Source organism: Mytilus edulis, chromosome 2 (genome assembly GCF_963676685.1).
Source record: "Mytilus edulis chromosome 2, xbMytEdul2.2, whole genome shotgun sequence".
NCBI classification, from domain to species: domain Eukaryota; kingdom Metazoa; phylum Mollusca; class Bivalvia; order Mytilida; family Mytilidae; genus Mytilus; species Mytilus edulis.
In genome coordinates, this window is record NC_092345.1 from 87,689,877 (window position 1) to 87,714,165 (window position 24,289).

The window sequence follows — 24,289 nt, forward strand, 5'->3', positions numbered from 1 at the left end:
AGCCCGCCAGTATGGTAATTTATACTTATTGTTTCCCTTTTAACTTTTTCTGATTTATTATTCAATATAAAACTATATATTATTTTTTTAAATTTCGGTTAATAGGAATCTGTAAAATAACCCTTTTCCGACCTTACACTCAAGGCTCCGCCTACTTTTTAAAACTAGCACGGGCTTTAGAAACAGCGTGTAATCAGTTTGAAAAGATTTTTCGACAGCGATGGATGCATCTTTACATTGGTGACGAAAAAACTATTTAAGATGTTCTGAATAAGGACACAAGAAACTTCTAGTACAGATTTCTGATATTTTGGAAGGTTGCTGCAATCCCAAACTTACGTACAATTGAATTGCAAAGGGTAGGTTTTTTTAATTTTATTATTTGTTTTCAAAATGTTCGAAATATTTTAATTTTTTTATATTAATTAATGATTTTGAGGAAATTAATTTCACAAGAATCTGAGAGTTTGTATGAATTATTCCACGTTTAACTTGAAACCAGAAGCCCATGAGGGAGGGTAGGAGGGGTCCTGATCCCGCAATTCCGGGCTTAAAAACACGAAATCCCGAGGTCCCGAAATTCGAAAAAAAGAATTCCCGGATCCCGAAATCCCGAGCTTAAGGTTCATCATAACAAATGGACAAATATGGCCGTATTTTCACCTTAAAAACTACTCTGTGTACAGACTTACCTGTGCTGTTTGGAAAGTTTTAATGCCTAGCATCCACTAGATATATAAAAGTTAAATTCATTTTGTGTTAAAAAAAAGATAAACTCTTTTTTGGTTTTTGCTGGGCATTTTTTTTCCTTTCTGCAGAAGGTGTAAAAATAAACAAACACCTGAATTACTTTGATACTGTCCACTCACTGACTCAGATGAACTCTTTAACTCACCTGTAGTTGTGAAGATACCTCTTGTCCATGTCAATTAAGGACAAACAAAACAATACAAACCGGTTTTTTTACCTGAGGGAGCATCTCATAGTTGTTCCACAACTTAGTTAATTTTCAGACCTTTTGCATGAAGGAAAAAAATGCCCAGCAAAATCCAAAAGAGATTTTATCTTTCTAAAACACAAAATGCATTTAACTTTATTATATCTAGTGGATGCCAGGCATTAAAAGTTTTCCAACTTCACAGGTAAGTCTGTACTCAGAGTAATTTTTGGCATGTAAATACAGCCATATTTGTCCGTTTGTTATGATGAACCTTAAAAACACTCGATCCCGGAGTTTCGATAAAGGTCCTATCCCCCCTCGCCCATGGCGTACATTAATTAAACGGGATTTCACAATGTTCACGATTAAATTCATTGACATGCGACGATATAATTTAAAAAAAAAAATAGCTCATTTAGAGCTGGGAACAGTATATCTAACATATATATATATATACACATGGAAAAAAGTATTGCAACACCAAATTGAAATTCAAATTAAAAAAACACTTTTTATTTTTTTTGTTAAATAATTTGTTGAAATAGAACTAATTAAACATTATTTAAATATCACCTGAGTTTAATCAATAAATATCGACTCTATCAGTTCTTATCCGCACATGCAGCTACTGTACTCGTAAACACTAAAACCGATGTTTTTATCCTCATTGTTTTCAATACTTAAAATAACCAAGTTTATAAATTTATGTTATTGACACCTTGAAATTGGTCATCCACAACTCATAACTGGAGCAAGATAGCAGATATCAAGCATAAGGGAAGCAGGTATGTCGCTGTGATAATTGCACGTATTATTGGTCATCACCATTCCACTATAAGTCGTTTTGAGAATAAAAATCAGGCAAGAAACGATGTTAAAGACCTTCCGAGGTCAAGAAAAACCCCTATAACATCTGCTAGGGAAAATAAAGCATAATGAAGGTTGATCAGAAGGAAACCCATTGCAAACAATACAATCCTAAAAAGAGAATGATGACTATACAGGAGCCTTTAAACAAGAACTGTTCGAGATCGGCTCATCGCTACTGGTTATCGTGCGATAATACCATTTCGGGGACCTTTGCCTACGAACAGACATACAGATTCCCGTATCCAAAATAGTGCAGAGATCGCCAAAGTTGGAAATTAGCGTCGTGGAGGAAGATCCATTGTTCCAATGGAATTCGGTTTATCTTCCTTGGCCCAATCGTAGCCCGAATTTGAACCATATCGAGCATATATGGGACACTTTTGGGCGTAAAGTGCATGAAAGGACACCCCAGTTCAAACAAGTCATGAAATAAACAATACCATTCGTCAAGAATGGTTGCTGCTAGATTAGCAACAAATTAGTCGACTTGTGGCAGGAATCAGAAGACGTTAAGATGCGGTTATCCGTTTGAATGGAGGCTGCGCACAAAGTACTAATTCTTTGGCGTATAACAATCAACCATGATGTGAACAATCATCGAAAGATTAATTTTGAAATGTCTGACATTGTAAAGTTCGACTACAGTAAAAGTTGTAAAATGCATTTTTTGTACAAAAAACACTTCATTGTGTTATAAAAATTTTGGTTAGATAAAACTTTTTTTTTCATATATTTTTTCGGTTCGTTTTAAAGCCAATGTTATCATTAACTACGTTTCAATATTATTTTACAAATATTTTATCATATTCCATCCAAAATAAGAGACTGATTTTTCAAGTTTTAAAAATTCAAGGTGTTGCAATACTTTTTTCCATGTGTATATATTCCTTTTTAGAGTAAACAAACGTTATCTAATTTTAACGGTCAAACATAGAGTAGCCTCATTAAAAGTCTAGATGTCAGCAGTGTTTAATAAACCGGGTGTGGATCAAAAAGTTATCAAAGGTACCAGGATTATAATTTAGTACGCCAGACGCGCGTTTCGTCTGCATTAGACTCATCAGTGACGCTCATATCAAAATATTTATAAAGCCACAAACACTTTTAAAGTGGGGGTGGGGGTAAAGCAAGCCAACATTTGAAAATATTATTAAATAGGTTATTTGTTTACCATATTTAAAGTTCTTTAAAAGGGACGTGCTTCTTGTCCCCTCCATCCCCTAAAAACTAATCCGCCTTGCCAAACAAACGGTTAGATGTGATTCATGTAAATGTAGCTGTACAGTGGAGCCTATAGAAAGTTTACCATTTTTAAAATAACCGAAAATCAACATATTTTTAAACTTTATTTGTTTGGTCTGGGAGCGAATCGTGGTCCATTTAAAATAAAGGACAACAGAGTTGGTGTATGTGGGTTCGATTCCCACCCTATTAAAGCAATCATTTATTTCAGCTGGTGCAATGCGGGCAGTTTAGCTTAGTGGCCCCACACTGACTTTGTTGTTTCTATCAAAAAATTCAGGCGGCCGCGGCCAGGTCTCGACAATTTTTTTTCTTTTGAACACTTTTTAAATTCGCTCCCAGACCAAACAAATAAAGTTTAAAAATATACAACAAAACCATGGTATAATTGTGAAAATTATACCATGGATAGCTATGGTATAATTTTCGGTTATTGAGATTTATACTCGGGTTGCACTCCCATAGGTTACATTGTACAGCTATAGGTTAATGATCGTTAGCATAATACAACGACAACAGTCAACACTTTGACATTTCACGAATCGACAAGTTACAAGTTATAAAACATCAATATAAAAATTGACAATTTACCGATAAAGAATTTTGAAATCACAGTTACAAGTTACAAACTGACAATTTACGCATTAAGAGTTTTTGAAACTACACAGTTACAAGTTACGAAGTGACAAGTTACGAATGAAGAATTTTGACCCCGTTGGCTTTCCATACGCTATTGTCTCAGTGTCTAAATCGTTATTTTCAATTAAGACATTGTTTTTGTTATCCATCTAATGTTTTCTTTTTCTTCTGTACAGTTTGTCATTTTCTGTTTTTACAATATACGAACGCGAATTTTTTTTTAACAACGACTGCTGGTTCCCAACGCTTTCCGCTTTGAATATATACATTGTCGCTACATTCAATTTTGATAGTTCTTGTGTATTCTTACCATACATACAGCTTCTGTTTCTCTTGTTTTTAAAAAAAGTGTTCTTTGATTTTTCCGGAACGTCGGTTCTCAGTAACTCCGTTGTAGGTAGTTTTGTTTTACATCGACGACCAATCGATAGTTGAGATGGCGACGGCATGTCACTGCTTATACTGTTTAAAGACATGATGATAGATACGTCAGTTATGATTGCCCCATAAAATCTGCTTTCTTAAATCTAGAAACTTTTGTGGGACTTTTGTCTGCCCACCCTTAACATTAATCCAAGTCTTAATCAATTGCTGATAGAACCCAGGAAAGGATTTAAATAATTTTTGTCTAACATATTTACATTTTTAATGTTCATTTCAAATATAAGGATTTTACCAAATTTGTTTAGGTAAACTTGGGATATGATTGAACAATTATCAACAGAGCTGTGTTTAAGTTTTAAAATCCAACGTAATTGAATTGCTTTGAGATTTAAGTCTATGTCGATCATTTTTAACCCACCTTCTAAATAGTTTTTTCAAAGAGTTGCACGTTTAACTTTATCTTTTTTTCCGTTTCATATGAAATTATATACTAGAGTTTTAAAATTGTGTATTATTTCATTTTGTATGTACATGTTTTATGCCAAATAAGTTAAATTTGGAAGAATTAATGATTTTACTAGTATTATTTTACCTATTCATGTTGAATTTCTTTTCATCCAGTCTGAAATTATTTTTCACATTTTTTTAGCTGTTAATTCATGTTTAGTTTTTGACAGTCTTTATTGTAATAACCAAAGTAAAAGCCAAGACTTTTAATGTTATCTGTTTCCAATTTATGTTTTCAAACTTGTCACTTCTAATTTTTCCCAACCAAAATCCCTCTGTTTTATTTCTGTTTAAAAATGTAATCCTGAAAAGCTTCCAAATGTTTCAATTATATTAATGTCTTAACTAACATATTTTGGTGATTTAAGATTTAATAGAGTTGTATCATCTGCAAGTGGACATATTTTCAGTCGGCAGTTGCTTCCATCTAATTTTACCTCTAAACCTTTGAGGTAATTATTTTGTTTTAGTTTAATTGCCATAATTTCAACTACCAATACGAAGTTATATCGAAGAAATTTGATATCCTTGTCGAATTGCGCGAAAAATGTTAAATCTGCTGGACACCCAATCATAGTTGAATATACAAACTCTAATGTCTGTGTACATAGTTTTAAAACATCTTACAAAAACGACTTTTAAAGTCAAATTTTTCTAAGTTTTTTGACATAAAGTTCCATTCAAGGGAGTAAAATGAAAATGCCGGAGAAAAATCAACAAAATGTATAGCTCCATCTACTTTGGCATGTACTAAAAGGTGGAGTGATGGAGTGGAGTGGTGGAGTGGTGGAGTGTTGGAGTGCTTGCGTTTTTGAGTGGAGTCATGGAGTGAAAACATGGAGTTAGTAAACAAAGTGTAGTGGAGTTGTGGGTTCAATAGTTTTGAAATTACACCAATTTATAGGATATTTTTGTATATGTAGCTATAAAATCATATAATAAATGTTTCAACAAACGTTGTGCACGATGTTCCTACAACACGACGTTACACCAATAATGCCGCGTCAAAGAGAGTTTTTGACTTCGATTAATTTTTGCAAGTTTTATTAGTTTTTTATAAGTTGTTGTTTGATTCTGGTTCTGTTCTTTTTGTGATATCATTTTATCGTAAATTACCTCAAGTTGTGGAAATCTATTAAATAATGTTTACCCTTTAAGTTATTTCACATAAAAATGCAATACTGTCGCAAGTAATGTAGAAAGGACAAATGGGAAGGAAGTACATTTATACGGTTTTCCATAGATTTTTTTTTTCGATGTGCAAAACTTTTATCATAGGATGTAAAATTTAACTTTCATGGTGCATATCATCTGTCATTGTAGCGTCCAACTGCATTCAAGTAAATTATATCAGTATAATTAACATTGGATGTGTCATGGGCATTTTTAAACATTTTTCAAGGTTATATCTCCAAACAATATTTTAAAAAAAATATGAATAATTAAAATGATAGATTTCTATAATTTAGGAAGGGGTCTTTCAGCAATTTTACCGTAGTTATTACAAATCTTGTAAATAATTGTACATGCAAAGCAAAGTTAAAATTATAAATTACTAGGATATGTTAAGTATTTCACTCCATGACCCCACTCCCAACACTCAAGCACTCCACCACTCCACTCCACCTTTTAGTACATACCATCTACTTGAAAGTTCTTTGAGTAATCAATGATATCATGTGTTTGCGGCTGTTTCTATTTTTTATATAACCATCAGTATGAATTATTTTTAGTAATATTGTTTTAATCTTTGAGCAAGTGCAAAGTCTAACAATTGAATTTTACATCTTAAAAGAGGGAAGAACGATACCAGAGGGACAGTCAAACTCATGAAACAAAAAAAAAAAAACAAACAAAAAAAAACCTGACAACGCCATGGCTAAAAATGAAAAAGACAAACAGACAAACAATAGTACACAGGACACAACATAGAAAACTAAAGAATAAGCAACACAAACCCCACCAAAAACTAGGGGTGATCTCAGGTGCTCCGGAAGGGTAAGCAGATCCTGATACACATGGGGCACCCTGCTAATTTAACAGAGTTTAATATCGAACGATAATTATTTAAAGAAAGTGAATCTTCTTTTTTATATATTAATGATATTGCTCTGACTTTTTGTTAAGTTGACAATTCTCCTTTTTTATGGCAAAAATTGAATACAGATACATTTAAACATTTTATTTTTTCCTATAATTTTCTGTAAAATTCAATATTAAGTCCATCTAAAACTGGAGCTTTATTTACTTTCATTTTGAATATTGCATCTGTACAATCCTGCATTGTGATTTTTCCTTCACATAAATCATTTTCAATATCACTTAATTTTAGACATTTTCTGATATTGTTTAAGTACTTTCTGGTATCTTTAAATCTGACTTAGTAGAGGTATATAATGTGAAACTCTAATGTTCATTACAAATGGTAGGTTATTTTTCAATGTAAAAAAACGTTATAAAAAATGATAGCGAAATTAATTGTGGTCTTACAGGAACATTTCAGCAAATATTGAATTTGCACTTTGACAACTTCCCTGAATGATCTTATGGTATTAATTTGTCAAACTATATGAGAATAAATTATTTCAACTTTAATTTCATAGAATTGTTGTAAAAAAGTAACATTTCAGCTTACATTTTTTTTCTCTCAAAAAGTAGCATGCTTGCCTTTTCACTGACGTTTTTTTTTCTAGTTTTCTATTTGTGTTTGTGGTATTTAATTAGACGTCTTACTCATTTGTGAACACTGAACAGAAAAGAATACAAAAACAGTATAAAGAGTTTAAAACGTGCAGTTTTAATGGACTAAATCTAATAGTCAGTATGAAGCAAGTGAAATGTGAGGTTCTATGCACCTACGTTAAATTGCTTTTAAGAGATTTCACTGAATCTGTACCAAAAGCACTTATTACTTGTTGTTTCACTGGTGGTAAGCGGATGGTCGTAACTATTTAGTTAAAATAGTTACGACCATCTGAATATGGGAGACAACTCTAGGGATAAGTTTTTCTTTTCCGATTTTCGTGCAGTAAAAGGTTCATTTGCGTCAAACCGCTTGTCTCATATACACATATCGTGAGTGCATTCTCATTGAAACCAAATTTGACACATAAAATCATTCCAATTTTCTTAAAATAGTCATTCAAAAATTCGAGCATGATGGTCGTAACTTTAACTTGTGATGGTCGTAATGTCAACTATAGTATTTTGGATGATGGTCGTAACCGACACAAGATGGTCGTAACTTTGAAAGATGACTGTAACTCAAGTATTTAGACGAACTTTTATCAAGCTATTTTAAAAGTACTGTGCACATGCATAACCATGTTAATAAACAGGAGGATTTGTTTTTGATCGGTTATTTATTTTTGCAAACTAAGAGAACAGATTATTCATTTTCTGCACTATTGAAGCAAGATTTTTCATTTTCATTAAAGAAAGGGACTGATTATTCATTTTCACAACTATATTTTTGATATTCGAAAACATACAATTTTTTAAATGTTTTGTTTATAAATAATACATATAGTATAGTCAAGTCATTATGTACCATTTAATTAGATTAATCATCCCCCTCTGCAGAAATGAATCTTTTAAATTCCCAATTGCATATACACATAGTGTTAAGTTTAGTTATAACTAGGCACTTTTAAATGTATTGACAAAGCTACTACGCCGAGCGGAGTGAGGCAAAAAATTTTTTGAAGGGTTTTGGAGCCACTGAAGGCCCAAGAAGCTATAGAACAAATGATGCAAAATCATGCTTTCTGGGTGTTCGGAAGACCCTTTCATAATCTGAAAATGAAGTTTTGTTTTAATAATTTTTTAACAATATTTTGGTCTCAAAGCAAAATGTATAAATTCAGTGTAAGACTGAAGTTTCTAGGGAAAACATCAAAAGACCAATGTGCATGATAAAGCAAAAATGGAATTCAAATAGTTAAGCCTGTGGCTGCTGTTTTTTTTTTAAACTCATGATCAAGTTCATAACGAAATTACTAGATTACAAAAGGAATGCAACACTAACAGAATACAGAAGGACAATCAATGAACAAAAGACAAATAAAATAAGAAACATTGATCCCGAAAAATCAGGGCTATAAGTCTGAGGGAAAACAGAACTTTCTTCTTGCAAGGCCGTGAACACAATTTGATATGGAGACAAGCATTTGGTTTTGAAATTTCCTACATGGAGTTACGGCCCTGTTAAAATAAAGGTGAGGTAAGGTTTCCTGAGACAATATACTTCAAGTTAAATGAAACCAATTCTCAGACATTTCAAGTATATTTAAATAATATTTATACTTTTGTAATTAAAAAAATTGGGAAGTGTTTCCCGATTTTTTGGGGAAAAAAGATGAATTTATGAAGAATCTGGTGTTATCTCATACTTTCGATTAGACCTGCTGAGTTATTTATTTTCTATACATTGCAAGTCAGGTAATTTATTTTCAAACTACCACAGAACAAACCATTTATTTTTTTGATTATCAAGGCTGAGTTATCTATTTTCAAAATCCTCCTGCCCCCCCCCCCCCCCCCCCCCCAGAATATCAAATGGTCGTCCCCTTATTGAACGTACAATTTTGAACAATCTTCTTTAATTTTTAATCAGCTATTGCAGTTTTTATAAACCATTGGCTTTCAAATATTCGGCTTTTGGTGAATCACGATTAATGAAAATCCACAAATGCCTGGTGTTTTTATCGTGTTGTCTTTATTTTTTATTGATTACATGACGATCTTGCGGTATATCATTGATAATTGTTCTGAGTATCGGTTCAGAATAAAAACTTAATCCATGGTGTCGCAATGAACATTGTGTTAACCTAGAAAGTATGAATAAGGTTGAGATATTTTACAATGCTACACGCGTTGAATTTAAGAGTAAGATCAAATATCAGTAGTTTGTAGACAGGCTTGTAGCCAGGATAATATTATAAGGTAGAACTAAATGTACTGTGGCAAATATTGCATACATATATGCAGGTATATATTTTACAATGATACACGCTTTGAATTTAAGAGTAAGATCAAATATTAGTAGTCTATAGCCAGCCTTGTAGCTAAGATAATATAACAAGGTAGAACTAAATGTACTGCGGCAACTATCACATACATATGCAGGTTGAAAATAATATTTATGTTATATGTTTATATTGTATGAATGTACTCAGATTTAAAAGACCTGAGTTGAAGCATAAAGATCTATCTTTTGAATATTATCCTGGCTACAAGCTATGTGTGAATACTGTTTGCTGAAGTCCTTTTGCTGAAATTCAAAAAAAATACATTATCATCAGCATATAGTAAACAATGTGAATTGCTGACCCCCATATTCTTTAGAAAGAAGTTTAAGGATCCATACTGTGAAGGATTTTTTTTAACTCGTGTAGTAATTTTGACTCTAAATATGCCTCCTCTAGTAGTGGAAAGATGATCCCAAATTGTCAAGCCTGTGCCAGTATCTGATCATAGACTTTGCAATGACAAAATACAGAGTGAATCTACCGAGTTAAGAAAGATTGACAAAATTTAATGCGTAGTCTTTCTGAAAGAATCTTAGGATAAATAAGCCTGATCTACATTTTTTTGCTATAATTGAAAAAATGGCAAGATCATCAGCATATGTATAGTAAAGAATAGGCTGGTCGTGAATAAACAACAGCTGGATCAGGTGAACTTTTAACACAATCAGGAAGTTCATTTATAAAAAAATTAAACAAATTTGGACTCAAATTGTCTCCCTGTTTTACTCCAACTTTAGTTCTAAAGAGATCTCTTACCATACTCTCTAACTATATTCAATAGCTTAAGTTTTAAGTTTTATCCCTGGGTGAATGACAGTATCAAAAGCCTTCTGGAAATCAACAAAGCAGGCAAACATTCTACCTTCTCTTGTATTACAATACTTATTTATTATTTATAATAGTTTTTAGAATGAACATATGGTCAGATGGTCGTGTTTTTTTTTTTTTTTTCAAATTTAGCTCTCATCAATGATATGATATTTATCTAAGGATTTACAAAGACGTGTATTAAGTATCTTATTAAAAAGGCTTCCCCAATGAATCAGTAATTGTAATTCCTCGATAGTTATTAAGATCGGATGCATCATTCCCTTTATGAATTGGGAATGAAAATGTGTGGTCCAGGGTTCATGGTATTTTCCATAAGAAAGACAAAGATGTATAACGGATAGCATGGTACCAATAGGCGTATTCAGAATTTTCTAAAACCACGGGTAATAATTATACCTGAACTTCGAATTTGCACCTTATAATCAGCTTGACTATATACCAAATGACAATACGACTTCTCAAAATCCAGGCTAAGAATAAGATGTATGTTGTTTAATTCGATTACGGACCTGCGAATTCGCGGATATGGTCTTGTCTCGATAACGATCCTCATAACATTATTTTGACTCCTTACTTATGCTCTTTCGACTTAAAGTATCAATTTTAAATTGTAGATTTTTCTTTTAAATTCCAACTAGTAGGTACATACTTGTTTTTAAAAAGTTTATCTTTTCAATACATGCAAAATATAAAGAATATAAATCAGGATACTGTTATTTCATGTGATGTCAAATTTGTTAACATCGCCTTTTCTTAATTCGTAACTAAGAATGATACTAACCAGAGCTGTGTGTTAAAATGAATTCTCCACTTTTGAGAATTTATATTGTTATTAAACTTAACAGCTTATATTTAGTTGCCTCTTGGTTGATTTTATACATTATATTTTAAGTAACAGTGACTGATCATTTCATTTTGTATTGGGTTTTTTTTTTTCGATTCGTTCCAATTTTCTTTCCTTTCGCACTTTACAGGTATCCCTCTCTTCACCTCTTTTAGTTTTTATCATTTAGTGAAATCAACTTCACAAACATATCATATAATATATTCATATAACAAAAGACACGTTTAAAACTATTGACTTGTCTTATTAGGTCCTATTTAATAAAGAGTTACGACCATCACAACTTTAAGTTACGACCATCCTGAACATTTTTGTTTTTTTAGTTACGACATTTTTGTTTTTTTAGTTACGACTATCATGCTCGAATTATTGAATGATCATTTTACGAAAATTGGAATGTTTTTATGTATCAAATTTTGTTTCAATATCAACGCACTGACGATTAGTATGTATGAGACAAGCGGTTTTACTGAAACATTTTTTTACTGCACGAAAATCGGAAAAGAAAAATGTATCCCTAGAGTTGTCTCCCATCTTCAGTGTTGTTTTACCTCGTCTACTTCAAAGACTTTCTTCTAGCTAGTGGTTAAAATGTTGGCCTTTTGAGTCTGAAACTTCATGTAGGTTTTAAACAGTAAAGTGAATAAACATTGCATCGGACCATACTGTTGACTTTTAGGATGAATCAACGGGCTAGTGACAACCAAGCTTCATGTTTCTTCTGCAGCGGTATTTACTTTTGCCTTTATTCGTCATATATAAGCAAAGACTTGAGCAAAAACAAGCATATTTCCATCTCCCATATCATTGATATACTTTTTATTTTACAAAAAGTTGTGGGGATACGGCCTAAATTAACAAATAGCTTATCAAATCTAGACATTGCTTGAGACCATTTCATCATTATGTGTTATGGTATCGAAAACTTTTTTTCCATGTAAAGTACATTTATAATTTGAAGAAGTGTTTTGTATAACTTAACATTCTGAAAATTGTTGTAAGGGGAAAATATTACATTTCTCATAAGGCCTCGCTTCGTTTAAAACCCTTTTTTGCACAAGTTCATATAAAATTATCTTTTGGCCAATTGTGGGTAAGTTTGATACATGCAGTATGAAACAAATTGAAAATAACACGTTTAATAATATAACTTTTACTTTAGATAGACGATATAGTATACATAGAGACTTAAATATTTAGCTTTTGGAAGCCCAAGTTCGATAGTTGCAATTGTTCTATTTTAACGTAACAATTCAGCAGCCAAAGTTCAGATATAAATTAATTGATAGCATATAGTTGTGGACCTGTATAAACTGTCTTATAAAACACATAGCTTAAATCATGCCAAGTTTTTTTTTTTAAATTGGTAAAACTATTTTAAGCAAACAACTGTTGTAAATTTGAAATGTTAAAATCAGTATTAAAACAAAACAGTTTTGGTCAATTTACAGTAAGTGCTACAGTTTTTGTTAAAGCCTCGGTCACACCTTACCGGATAGCTCGAACGGACGCCTAACGGATATTAAGCGTACGTTTTATCCGTCGAAGTCCGTTCTGTCCGGTGGAAAATTTTGAGCATGTTCAAAACTCATACCTGCCAACTTTTCAAAATGCCCATGGGGATTTTACGTGCAAAATGGCTGCCACAGTCCCAGAAAACCTTCAAGGGGGCCTTCAAATATATTTTAATGTTGTTTTTTGGCTTCTTCATACTTTTACAAGCCTTTTGCCATTGTAAAATTAATTGTTTTGTATAAAATTGTGGACAAAATTGCTGTTTCAAAATTTCAATTTGGGAGCCTCCATGGGGGAATCCCCCGCAAATAGTGACAGTTGGCAGGTATGAAAACTTTGAACGGACGTCCAACGGATTAAATGTCCGTTGAACGTCCGTTAGGCGTCCGTTTTGTACGGTACTCGTCCGTTTCGTTTCCGTTTTGTATCCGTTACGTGTCCGTTATACATCCGTTGGAGGTCTGGAAGATAAATTCACCAACGGACTTCTACCGGACGTTTAAAGGATAAAACGGATGTTGAACGGATGAGAAACGGACTTCTACCGGACGTATAACGGATAAAACGGATGATGAACGAATCTGAAACGGATAAAAGCCAATTGAAAATTTCGCGTCAGAAATGCCAATTATTGGTATGTCAGATTTCTTAAGGTTCATGAGTTCTTATTATTCATAATCGATCTTAGAGTATAGGCACGTCTTCACAATCAAGCAGTTCTTATTCAGGCCAGACACTGCCCTTTGGCGGAATTTTGAAGAACAAACCAAAACCAGTTACACTGAAACATTTTGAATATTTATGCGATTTACATGTATTATTATTGTCGCCTTTGATTTTTCCGTATATCTTGTTCATCCGTTTTATCCGGTACGCTTCCGTTAGGTGTCCGTTTTATGCGGTACTCGTCCGTTAGATGTACGTTCGACATCCGTTCTGTCCGGTACGTGTCCGTTTCTCGTACGTTGCATATCCGGTGTGTGTCCGTTATGCATCCGTTACACGTCCGTTTTATTCGGTCAGTACTTCAACGGACTCCCAACGGATAACCATTTTGTCAACGGACAACTTTTTTTCCACCCGTTAGGCGTCCATTCGTGCTATCCGGTAAGGTGTGACCGAGGCTTAATATTTGCATTAATTTTTGGCTCGTTGACCTTTAAATGAACAATAATATAATGCATTTATCTCTTTTTATTTTTGAAGTATTACTGACTGCATTCTTTCATTATAAGTGTTAACTTGCAATGAAAGCAAATAAAAATGGCAAAAAAGATATCTTCATTTTAATATCCAAAATTGGTATTTTTAAATATTTTTCTCTCTTGTTATCATATTATGACTAAGGTAAAGCATATGGCTAAAGTCTTATCTCACAATTATAATCGGAGTGACAGATTTATTTGAAAATTTTCTGTTTCCTGATAAGATCTGTAGGGCTATATTTATAAAGTTTAACATTTACTACTACACGGTGGGTAAGCTTGTCCTGCGAAAGAACGTTCTGTGCTGGTGATTTGGTCCTGACGGGTGCTGGTGGGTCCTGATTCTGTGCTGGTGGGTTTGTTTACATTGTATCAGAACGACAATAAAACGACTGTTTTGTTGCTTATTTTTCTCTGATACGTCATAAGTACAAGTATATTACAACAATATTTTATTGCAAAAGTCGTGCAAGTTAGTTAAACGAAATTGTCCTGACGCTGTGCTGACGGTAAGAAAAACGGTCCAGGTTCTGTGCTTCTATGCCCTGGTTCTGTGCCTTTATATTTTAGTAAAAAGTGGCAAATATTTAAGATCATTGATGTTTAACTGTAATTGACTAATTAGCTGTTATCTGTTTTCTTAAAATTGACATTCATGTGAATCTGTTTACTGCAATTATGAAAAAATGAACCCATAATTTTTGAATGGACTGTTTTCTGTTTTTCTCATATCTCATAAACAATATAAGATATTTTATAAACTATATGAGATTACTTATAAACTATATAAGATATCTTATAAATTGTATAAGATATCTTATAAATTATATAAGATATCTTATATAAAAATTGTTTATAAGATATCTCATATACTTTATAAGATATCTTATAAATTTTAGAAGATATCTTATAAATTTTAGGAGATATCTTATATATAACATTAAATATATCTTATATAATATAATATAATATATAATATATAAGATATCTCATATAATATATAAAATATCTCATAAAAATGAAATTATATAAGATATTTTATAGGAGAAATCTTATTTAGTTTATAAGATATTTAATAGGAGAAATCTTATTTAGTTTATAAGATATCTCCTAAAGTTTATAAGATATCGCCTAAAGGTTATAAGTTATAAGATATCTTATATAGTTTATAAGATATCTTATATAGTTTATAAGATATGTTATATAGTTTATCAGATATCTTATATAATTGTCTTTATAAGATATCTCATTAACTATACAAGATATCTTATAAACTATATAAGATATCTTATATAAAAATTGTTTATACTGCAATCAGCTATTTTACTATACAGATAAAGCTATACGTATAAACGTTAGCTTTATACGTCAATGACCTCAACTCACCTATAAGCCCCGCCTACTTACAACGTCACGTCACAACCATGACAACGTGTAGTAACAATGGTCAAACTTTTATGAATTTAAACCTGTTATGTCTTCAAATTGGTAATTTATATACCATGTTTATCAAATGTTATTAATTAAATTCATTTTCCCTTTCTAATTCCTTAAATTGCCAATGCTTACCGCCTAGACTACGCTCATAGGGAAATACCCTAAAATGGTACCCCAAGGGGGAAATTCCAAACACTTTTTTTTAATAATATTTGTTTCATATTTTTATTATTTTTTTATTTTTTTTATCGATTTCAGTATAAAAACAATATACGTATAGTGTCTTGAAATATGAAATTTATTTGTATTCGGCACGAAACGGGAAAATGCTCGGTAGAACCTCGCATTTTCCCGTTTCTAAGCCTCATACAAATAAATTTCATATTTCAAGACACTATACGTATATTGTCTAATTTTATAAGATATCTCATATACTTTATAAGAAAACTTCGTAGATGAGTTTAGATAATGAATTCAGTGTAATCTAAACATTCTGAATATTGATTCTCTGACAAATTTGTATGATACTGTACATAGATACTTTTCTTTTTATACAACCAAATGAAACTCAGCCTTGTTTCTGTGCGTTAGAATCATGTGTCTTCAGCAGCTACAATCACTGGGGTAAAGCTGATGACCGTAACTGCATTCACGGTCATCCCAAGATGTCGGATGAAAAATTAGGTCAGTTTCTGTATTGTCTGTTAAAGTGTTTCTATATCATTTTCTTTACAAATCATACATTGAAACGATGTAAATTTATAAAAGAATCACTCGGAAATCACTAATTACTTCTGAGAAATGTGCATGAAACGGGAAATTCGATTTGAAAAAATCGCCAAGATGACCGTAAATCACAATCGAGATGACCGTAACAGAATCAGCGATTCATAACAAGGCTGACCGTAACTGCTTTTAAGATGGCCGTAATTTGTAAATGATGACCGTAACTTTTAAAGGATGACCCTCAATTCTAAGAAATATCCGTATTTATATAACTATCTTTTTGTATCAAATGATTAATCGTGTTGGTATACACATATTAATATGAGAGTTTTATCCTATAGGTAGAAGAAAATAAGACGTGCTTCAAATGCAAAGATTACCATATGTATCTTTTTTACAGTAGAGGGTTCAATTTTTAAAATGAATATGCCAAAAGACATGCAAATGAACAGGAAGGGAAAACATGCTACAAAAGCGCGATAAAATGACACCTTACAAGCATAATGAAAAAAATGCGGTGCACAGCCTTCAACTGCTCGACAGAAGATTTTTTTTTTGTTTCTGGGATTCCTTTTAATGACATATAATAAATACACATTTTTAAAAATGCCAAAAAACTGCATGTACGCACCCATTGATATTATATCGTCTTTCATTTTGTCGTGCAAATAAAATAACAGAAATATTTTGAAAATATCATTCGAATAAACTAGTGAAGGTGAGCTCCAGCAAAGTAGATCCTTAAAATAGTATTGTACGAAAAGCGTATCACAAGGCGGAACGTTGTCAATTTGTATATATATACAGAAATGTTATTCATACAGTCAGGATTCTACTTCTTCAAAATTATCTCCCCATTACGCCAGTTCATGCTCACAATCGTAGAAATGGAAGCCATTGTAGGGATGACGCTCTGCCAATTTTGATCTTGAAAACTGATAAATTTATCCACATAGCACCATTACGATCGATCGTTATATGTCAGTTATATTTTAAAAGACAAATGCATCTACTAGCTAATGAGCATTAGCTAATGATCTTGTCTGCATTGATTCAACTTAAAAATATTGTCTGTTTGGATGCCAGATGGAATTTTTGAAAATTCTTAAGCATTTAAAAAAATTCTAATTAAATATTTCGTGGAAGGGCAGACTAAACATTTTCAGTGGTTGAAGATTATAAACCCTAGTTATCACACACAAGAAAATCATATTTTTTCGAAGATATCCATTTTCATCATCCAAATTAAAAGACTGTCGTCAAGTACTTTTAGAAAAAAAATAGCGATTCGAACACACCTACTCTGTTTTTGTGATTCATTAGATAGGTATCTCAATTGACCCATTTATTTCATCTTTTTGTACTGTCATTTTTTTACGTTATAAAGTCAACCTGTAGCTTTGATATATAATAATGATAGAATCTGAAGCGAGATGCTATATAAAATACTCTTGCTTTGTACGTTTTAAAGACAAAATATACACCCAAACATGCCCTAACATAATTAGACAATATACGTATAGTGTCTTGAAATATGAAATTTATTTGTATGAGGCTTAGAAACGGGAAAATGCGAGGTTCTACCGAGCATTTTCCCGTTTCGTGCCGAATACAAATAAATTTCATATTTCAAGACACTATACGTATATTGTTTTTATACTGAAATCGATAAAAAAAATAAAAAAATAATAAAAATATGAAACAAATATTATTAAAAAAAAGTGTTTGGAATTTCCCCCTTGGGGTACCATTTTAGGGTATTTCCCTATGAGCGTAGTCTAGGCGGTAAGCATTGGCAATTTAAGGAATTAGAAAGGGAAAATGAATTTAATTAATAACATTTGATAAACATGGTATATAAATTACCAATTTGAAGACATAACAGGTTTAAATTCATAAAAGTTTGACCATTGTTACTACACGTTGTCATGGTTGTGACGTGACGTTGTAAGTAGGCGGGGCTTATAGGTGAGTTGAGGTCATTGACGTATAAAGCTAACGTTTATACGTATAGCTTTATCTGTATAGTAAAATAGCTGATTGCAGTATAAAAAGGTGCACTCGATTTTTCTCTTTTCGATACAATCGTTACCTGTTTTGGGGAATTTTTTCTTGATTCACATAATGGAAGGGCAGACACGAAAATTTCTGAACTAAAAGATTGATATGTTCTCCGTCCGTGATAAAAAAAAATTCGGAGGTTATGCATTTTCTACATCCAACTTATAGATACTATATATAAAAAAGAAGATGTGGTATTATTGTCAATGAGACAGCTATCCAGAAAAGACCAAAATGACACAAACATTAACAACTATAGGTAACCGTAAGGCCTTCAACAATGAGCAAAGCCCATACCGCATAGTCAGCTATAAAAGGCCCCGATAAGAACCATGTCGTCGACTTGATATCTTATTGTTTTGCATTACTATGTAATAGATACATTGAAAACTTATGCAAATGGTGTTTTTAAAATAAGAAAATTGTCGTTTTATTTGTTTCTATTAACTTTTTAAAATTTTTTTACTATATCAAACATTACAGTTAACTTTTATCGCTTTCTTGATAAACACAGAGCTTCGATTCTTTTGTTCTATTTCAAAAGTGTTTCCGCCTGCATATATCAAGACAAATTAAGATTTTAATCTGCTTTCTCTGGAAACATACACATGGGCTCGATTACCAAATATTCGTATGTATTATTAATGTTTTTAATGCTCCATTTATTGGCATTATGTTTTTCTGGTCTGTGCGTACGTTCGTCCGTTCGTCTGTTTGTTTGTCCGTTTGTCCAGCTTCAAGTTAAACAAAATTGAAACTTAGTACACATTTTCCCTATGGTATGATCTTTTTAATTCTAATGCCAAATTAACAGTTTTATCCCATTTTCATAGTCCACTAAACATAGAAAATGATAGTGTAGATGAGGCATCCGTGTACTAGGGACACATTCATGTTTCTTCAAATTTTCGTCGTATCGCTGTCAATTTGTGTTAAAATTTTAACGTCGATATCAATAAATATTTCATTGTTTACGAGAAATATGCAATTTACTATCATTGTTATAAATCCTAAATATGGCCAAATATATTATACTTTAAAAAAAGAAATTTATGAAACATATTTATATCCGCTAACCGAGCCCCTATTGAGATCGACAAACCCAACAAAAAAGCTTTGAATACAATACGGATATTTCTTAGAATTGATGGTCATCCTATAAAAGTTACGGTCGTCCTATATAAATTACAGTCAGTCTTTACAAATTACGGTCATCCTTTACAAGTTATGGCCATCTTTTTACCAATCACGGTCATCCTTGTTTTATGTTACGGTCATCTTGAAAATATTTTGATTATGATTTACGGTCATCTTAACGATTTTTTCAAATCGAATTTCCCGTTCCATGCACATTTCTCGGAAGTAATTAGTGATTTTCGAGTGATTCTTTTATAAATTTACATCGTTTCAATGTATGATTTGTAAAGAAAATGATATAGAAACACTTTAACAGACAATACAGAAACTGACCTAATTTTTCATCCGACATCTTGGGATGACCGTGAATGCAGTTACGGTCATCAGCTTTACCCCAGTGACAATCAGATTTCTTTGTAAACAAGTTGGTGCTGACTAAAAGGATGACTAGTCTATTATAGTATTGCGTTTTTTACGTTTTTTAAGAGTTTTTTTGGGGGGCGGGGGGGTAGTAAGAGGGAGGTCTGAATTTGTCAGAGAATAAAGACGATATAACCTAGATAACATCAACAGAAATAAGATTTTTTAAGTTTTGCATTTTATAATTCCAAAAGAAAGTCTAGTTTATACAAAATATATGACTGTTCTCAAAGATTTTTGATACAGAATTAAGGGGGGGGGGGGGGGGGTTGAATGATTTGTCCTACTTTTCTATATTTAAATATATTGCATGAATGAAAATAAAAATATGCCTTAATTTTAATTGAAATTGAGTGAAAAACGAGAGACCGGAAAAAAATGCCTGCCTAGAAATACTTATTTAAATATTGGTAATATCACGAGGCTTTTAAGTTTTGTGTTCCAAACACACCTTCTCTGTAGTAATGACTCGTTACTGAGGTATTTCACTTCACGCATTTATTTCATTTTTTGATACAGTGAATTCTTAGTACTATAACATTAAAACATGTTACCTTTGTATATATTTTTTTTAATCGAAAGTAAAGCCAGATATATCAAACATTTGATTTTTATTTATGTGTTTTCAGGACAAAACAATCAACTCAAACACGCCTTGGAAGTAAAATGCGATAAAATGATTGCCCATTTTTTCTCCCCCTCCCCCCAAAAAAGAGCTGTTGCTGGATGGGAAAGGAGGGTCAGATATGCAAATTAAAATCAATATTTTATCTTTTCGTGTACTTTTTTTCAGTTGAATTTATACTTGATTGCACATACAGAAATCGGTTTTGTTAAATGTGGTTTTAATTTCAAAAACTAAAATATCTCGTAGCTTCATACTACCAATTGAGTGATGATTATAATAAGATGGAAAAAAAAACCTAAATTATACACCTACATTTAACTTTTAAAAGCCATAACAGTTGAAAATCAAAGTACTGATGTACTGAACATCGGATGACAGCTGTCCGATGGATATAATGATAAAGACTTGTCTCAGAAAAAAAAATCACATCTCTATATCTGAAAGTAAAGTTTGTTTACAGATATCTAATTTCTTTTTCTGGGACAAATTCGTGCGTCGATGATAAATTACTGACAGGGAATTCCACCTCAACGTAATGACTATTATATTGTAGTGATACAACTCAGTATACTCTGGTTTATTGTTATTTAACATATTCATACTTGTTTATTACAGCTACATGTATATATAATGTTCATGTATTTGTATATCATTCTCTTCTACTATATAAATAATAGTGCAGTACAAGTGCATATAGGACACTCTACTGAAATAATTCGATTTTTCTAATAGAATGGATTTGAGTAGGCATTCGTATTTTCCCGCAAAATATGTTTAATCATCCATGCAGCGTTATCGTTCCTTGAGATTGCAAACATTTTTGAGATATTCTTTCCCATGCGTGTGCATAGATATCATTGTTTTTTTTTTATATGTATATACATATAACAAAACAGTTTAATGTTATTAATATTTATCTTATTTAAAAAGTATTCGATGAGTATTCAATAAAGAAATGGATTTATAACAAGCGATAAGGAATGTTGATGATATCTCTGTATTCATCATGTTCATAGATCGGTTAAAAACCCAAAACGAAAGTTACCTAATGGAAATCTACGCGATATCAATACACCGGAATGCCCTCACTGTCATCTGCTGTAACAATACAAATCTACACATTTTACAAAACTGATTTGAAATAACTGGTTATCAACCCGTTTCGCTATAAGCTCACCTGTGGCAAGGGGCGGTGTGAGCTACATTTGTACATGTATTGACTTGGCGTCCGTAATAACAAAAAAAAAAAAAAATGCCTATCTACCTTGCACTTTTCAGAAAATTCAGATCAGATAACGAAACTTGGTAGGACAACATTTATAACCAATATGAGATTTTGACCAACACAGTTTCCATTCAGCACAAATATTCTTGTTACAACAAATAATTAAAAATGCCAAAGTACCAGTTTCAACCTCTTTAGTTTGTTTAATCATATATGAGACTACTATAACAAAGTGTGTTATAGTAGTCTCAGTGTTATAGTTGTCTGAGTGATAAGGTAGTGATATATGTCGTATGCTACGGTTAACAGTGGCGTAGCTGGGTCATTTTTACGTGTACGCCCGAACCTTGGCGAGGGATATGACAGATGCCACCCGCTCAATGTTCAAGCACCTGCTGGTAGTTGGTTCGAAAGGGACTAAGCCCCCGAAAACTATCGAGAATGAGATACCATAATGATTCTTGTCAGTAAAAACCATTGATAGCAACATACTTTTGAATCTAAATGGTTAATTTGTTTTGGTTAAATTTTGTAATATGTTAACGTATTCATCGTATTAAACTGGAAGCTAGCCTAATGGTGATTGGTTTTAGAGAAAACGTCCAAACCAATATTACTTCTAAATAAGTTTAAAGGGTGACGTGAGTGAGCATACAATCGAAAAAAAGAACCTTTTAATAAACACTAAAAAAATAATTCTAAGAGGTGCAATATAAAAAATGTTCTGGAACACCCAGGATTTTTTTCCCACAAAAAGTGAATCAATTTATCATTCCTTTAAAGGGATTTAAAAAAAATCCAAAATTTTCTTTTTATACTTTCTTCTTGATCTGGGATATTTCACGACAATATATGAAGGTTTATAAATTGAGCATGTAAAACAATTAATTGCGTAAAGAAGAGTCCGGCTATCTTTCTATCAGAAAAGAACAGAAAAATGAACGAAAACAAATGATTTCAAAATTTTAGCTTTAGACATTAGTCATCGAATAAGCTTCTTCGGCATGCATTTTTATAATATTCGATGAAGGTTCGACAAGTAGTTAATGTAATTGAGAAATAACAAAATGTAAGCCCAAACTGCGACCACTTATTAATTACAGAAAGAAATACATTTTGTCCTTAAGATACGGGAAAATTAAAGGTATACTTGCATTATTATTATTGCTCTGAATACTCTTTTATCATAAAAAGTTTCTGTCCAACTCTCGTAAAATTTCACGGAGAGTCATTCAAAAGACTTTATGCACATTCGGAACCAAAATATTGACGCCGCTTTGTCTCGCTTTTGGGACATAAATCACAGGCTCGACAAAAATACAAACAGCATATCGAATCTGAGCAGGTAGTGAATTGCTTTAACTATAAGAAAAGTACGTAGAATTCATAGTAGATTCAAACTTTTACAAAAGATTCGAACAAATATATTAAATGTTCTATTTTAGAAAATTTAGTCCCTTTTTATTCAAAATTACAATCCATTGAAAAAAGAAGCACAAGTCTGATGTGCTTTTGACCAGTTTTTCTTATTCTATGTCGAATATTTGTTTTATTTTCAAAATTTAAGTGTACGCCCGGGCGTTTTGACGTAAACGTAGCTACGCTCATGGTTAAATACGAAACTAGGTTAAAATAACGTATCTAACTATAAGGAGACTCACATTATCCGATAAATTGATGGTGATCAATCTCTGTGTTATAGTAGTCTCAGTTTATATATGTATATGAATATAATTATTAAAGACAGCATGGTCACCAGTATGTGAAGTCCCTAGCTGTCATCTTAATACTAAGTATAGTTCTAGAAATCGACAGATAATCATGATATTTAAAAAAAAATTCTCTCTTGTTTTCGAAGTTTTTGTAGTTTTGTTTTTACCTAAACAAATTGACACACACATAAGTATAGTATTGTTTATTTTTTTTTAACTTGTATTCAATATATACGTGGGAAACACCGGTTACTAGGATAATAATCCTGTCAATTTGTCACGTATGAATTTGGTAAAATAATCAGAAAAAAAGATGGAAATATGAAAATTTACGTGCGATGGGTGCAATATCATACCGACAACTAACATGGCTCACCAGGGTTGAAGCTTAAAAGTAAATCAAACTCCATAAAATTTTTATTTAAATATAAAAAAAGAAGATGTGCTTATGATTGCCAATGAGATAACTCTCCACAAGAGACCAAAATGACACAGAAATTAACAACTACATGTATAGGTCACCTTTGTTCTGTTTGTTTCAACAAAGTTATTGAGATTTTGTTGATAATAATTTGACAATTCACGACAATAAGAAGCTGTTTAGAGTTTAATGCAAAGACTTTTTAAAGTCTTTTGCAAGAACATACTATATTTTTTTTTATTTTAGTTCAACTCAATCTCTACCCCTTCATGATCATTAACTGTAAAATACTTCTCGGTATCTTCTCTATTAAGATGTCTGATTATCGACTCCTAGGAGTCGATATTATACATTTATTTCCCGTGCCTGAGGGAGATATGAAGATTTGTTCACCCAAGAATAATCATATTTCACGAGGGCTCTGCCCGAGGGAAATATGATTTTTCGAGGGTGAACAAATCTTCATATCTCCAGAGGCCAAGGGAAATGAATGTTTTATTCCACTGCCTAAGCTT

The 24,289-nt window shown here is 32.1% G+C and overlaps 1 long non-coding RNA gene across 1 annotated transcript in view; it reads left to right on the forward strand.

Annotated features, from left to right (window-relative positions):
* Nucleotides 1-221: 221 nt before the first annotated feature.
* The window catches only part of LOC139513289 (uncharacterized), a 37,133-nt gene continuing 13,065 nt past the window's right edge, over nucleotides 222-24,289 (forward strand). The window contains exon 1 of the long non-coding RNA XR_011662419.1: nucleotides 222-359. This is a non-coding gene — a long non-coding RNA (uncharacterized lncRNA). The remainder of the gene's footprint in view (nucleotides 360-24,289) is intronic.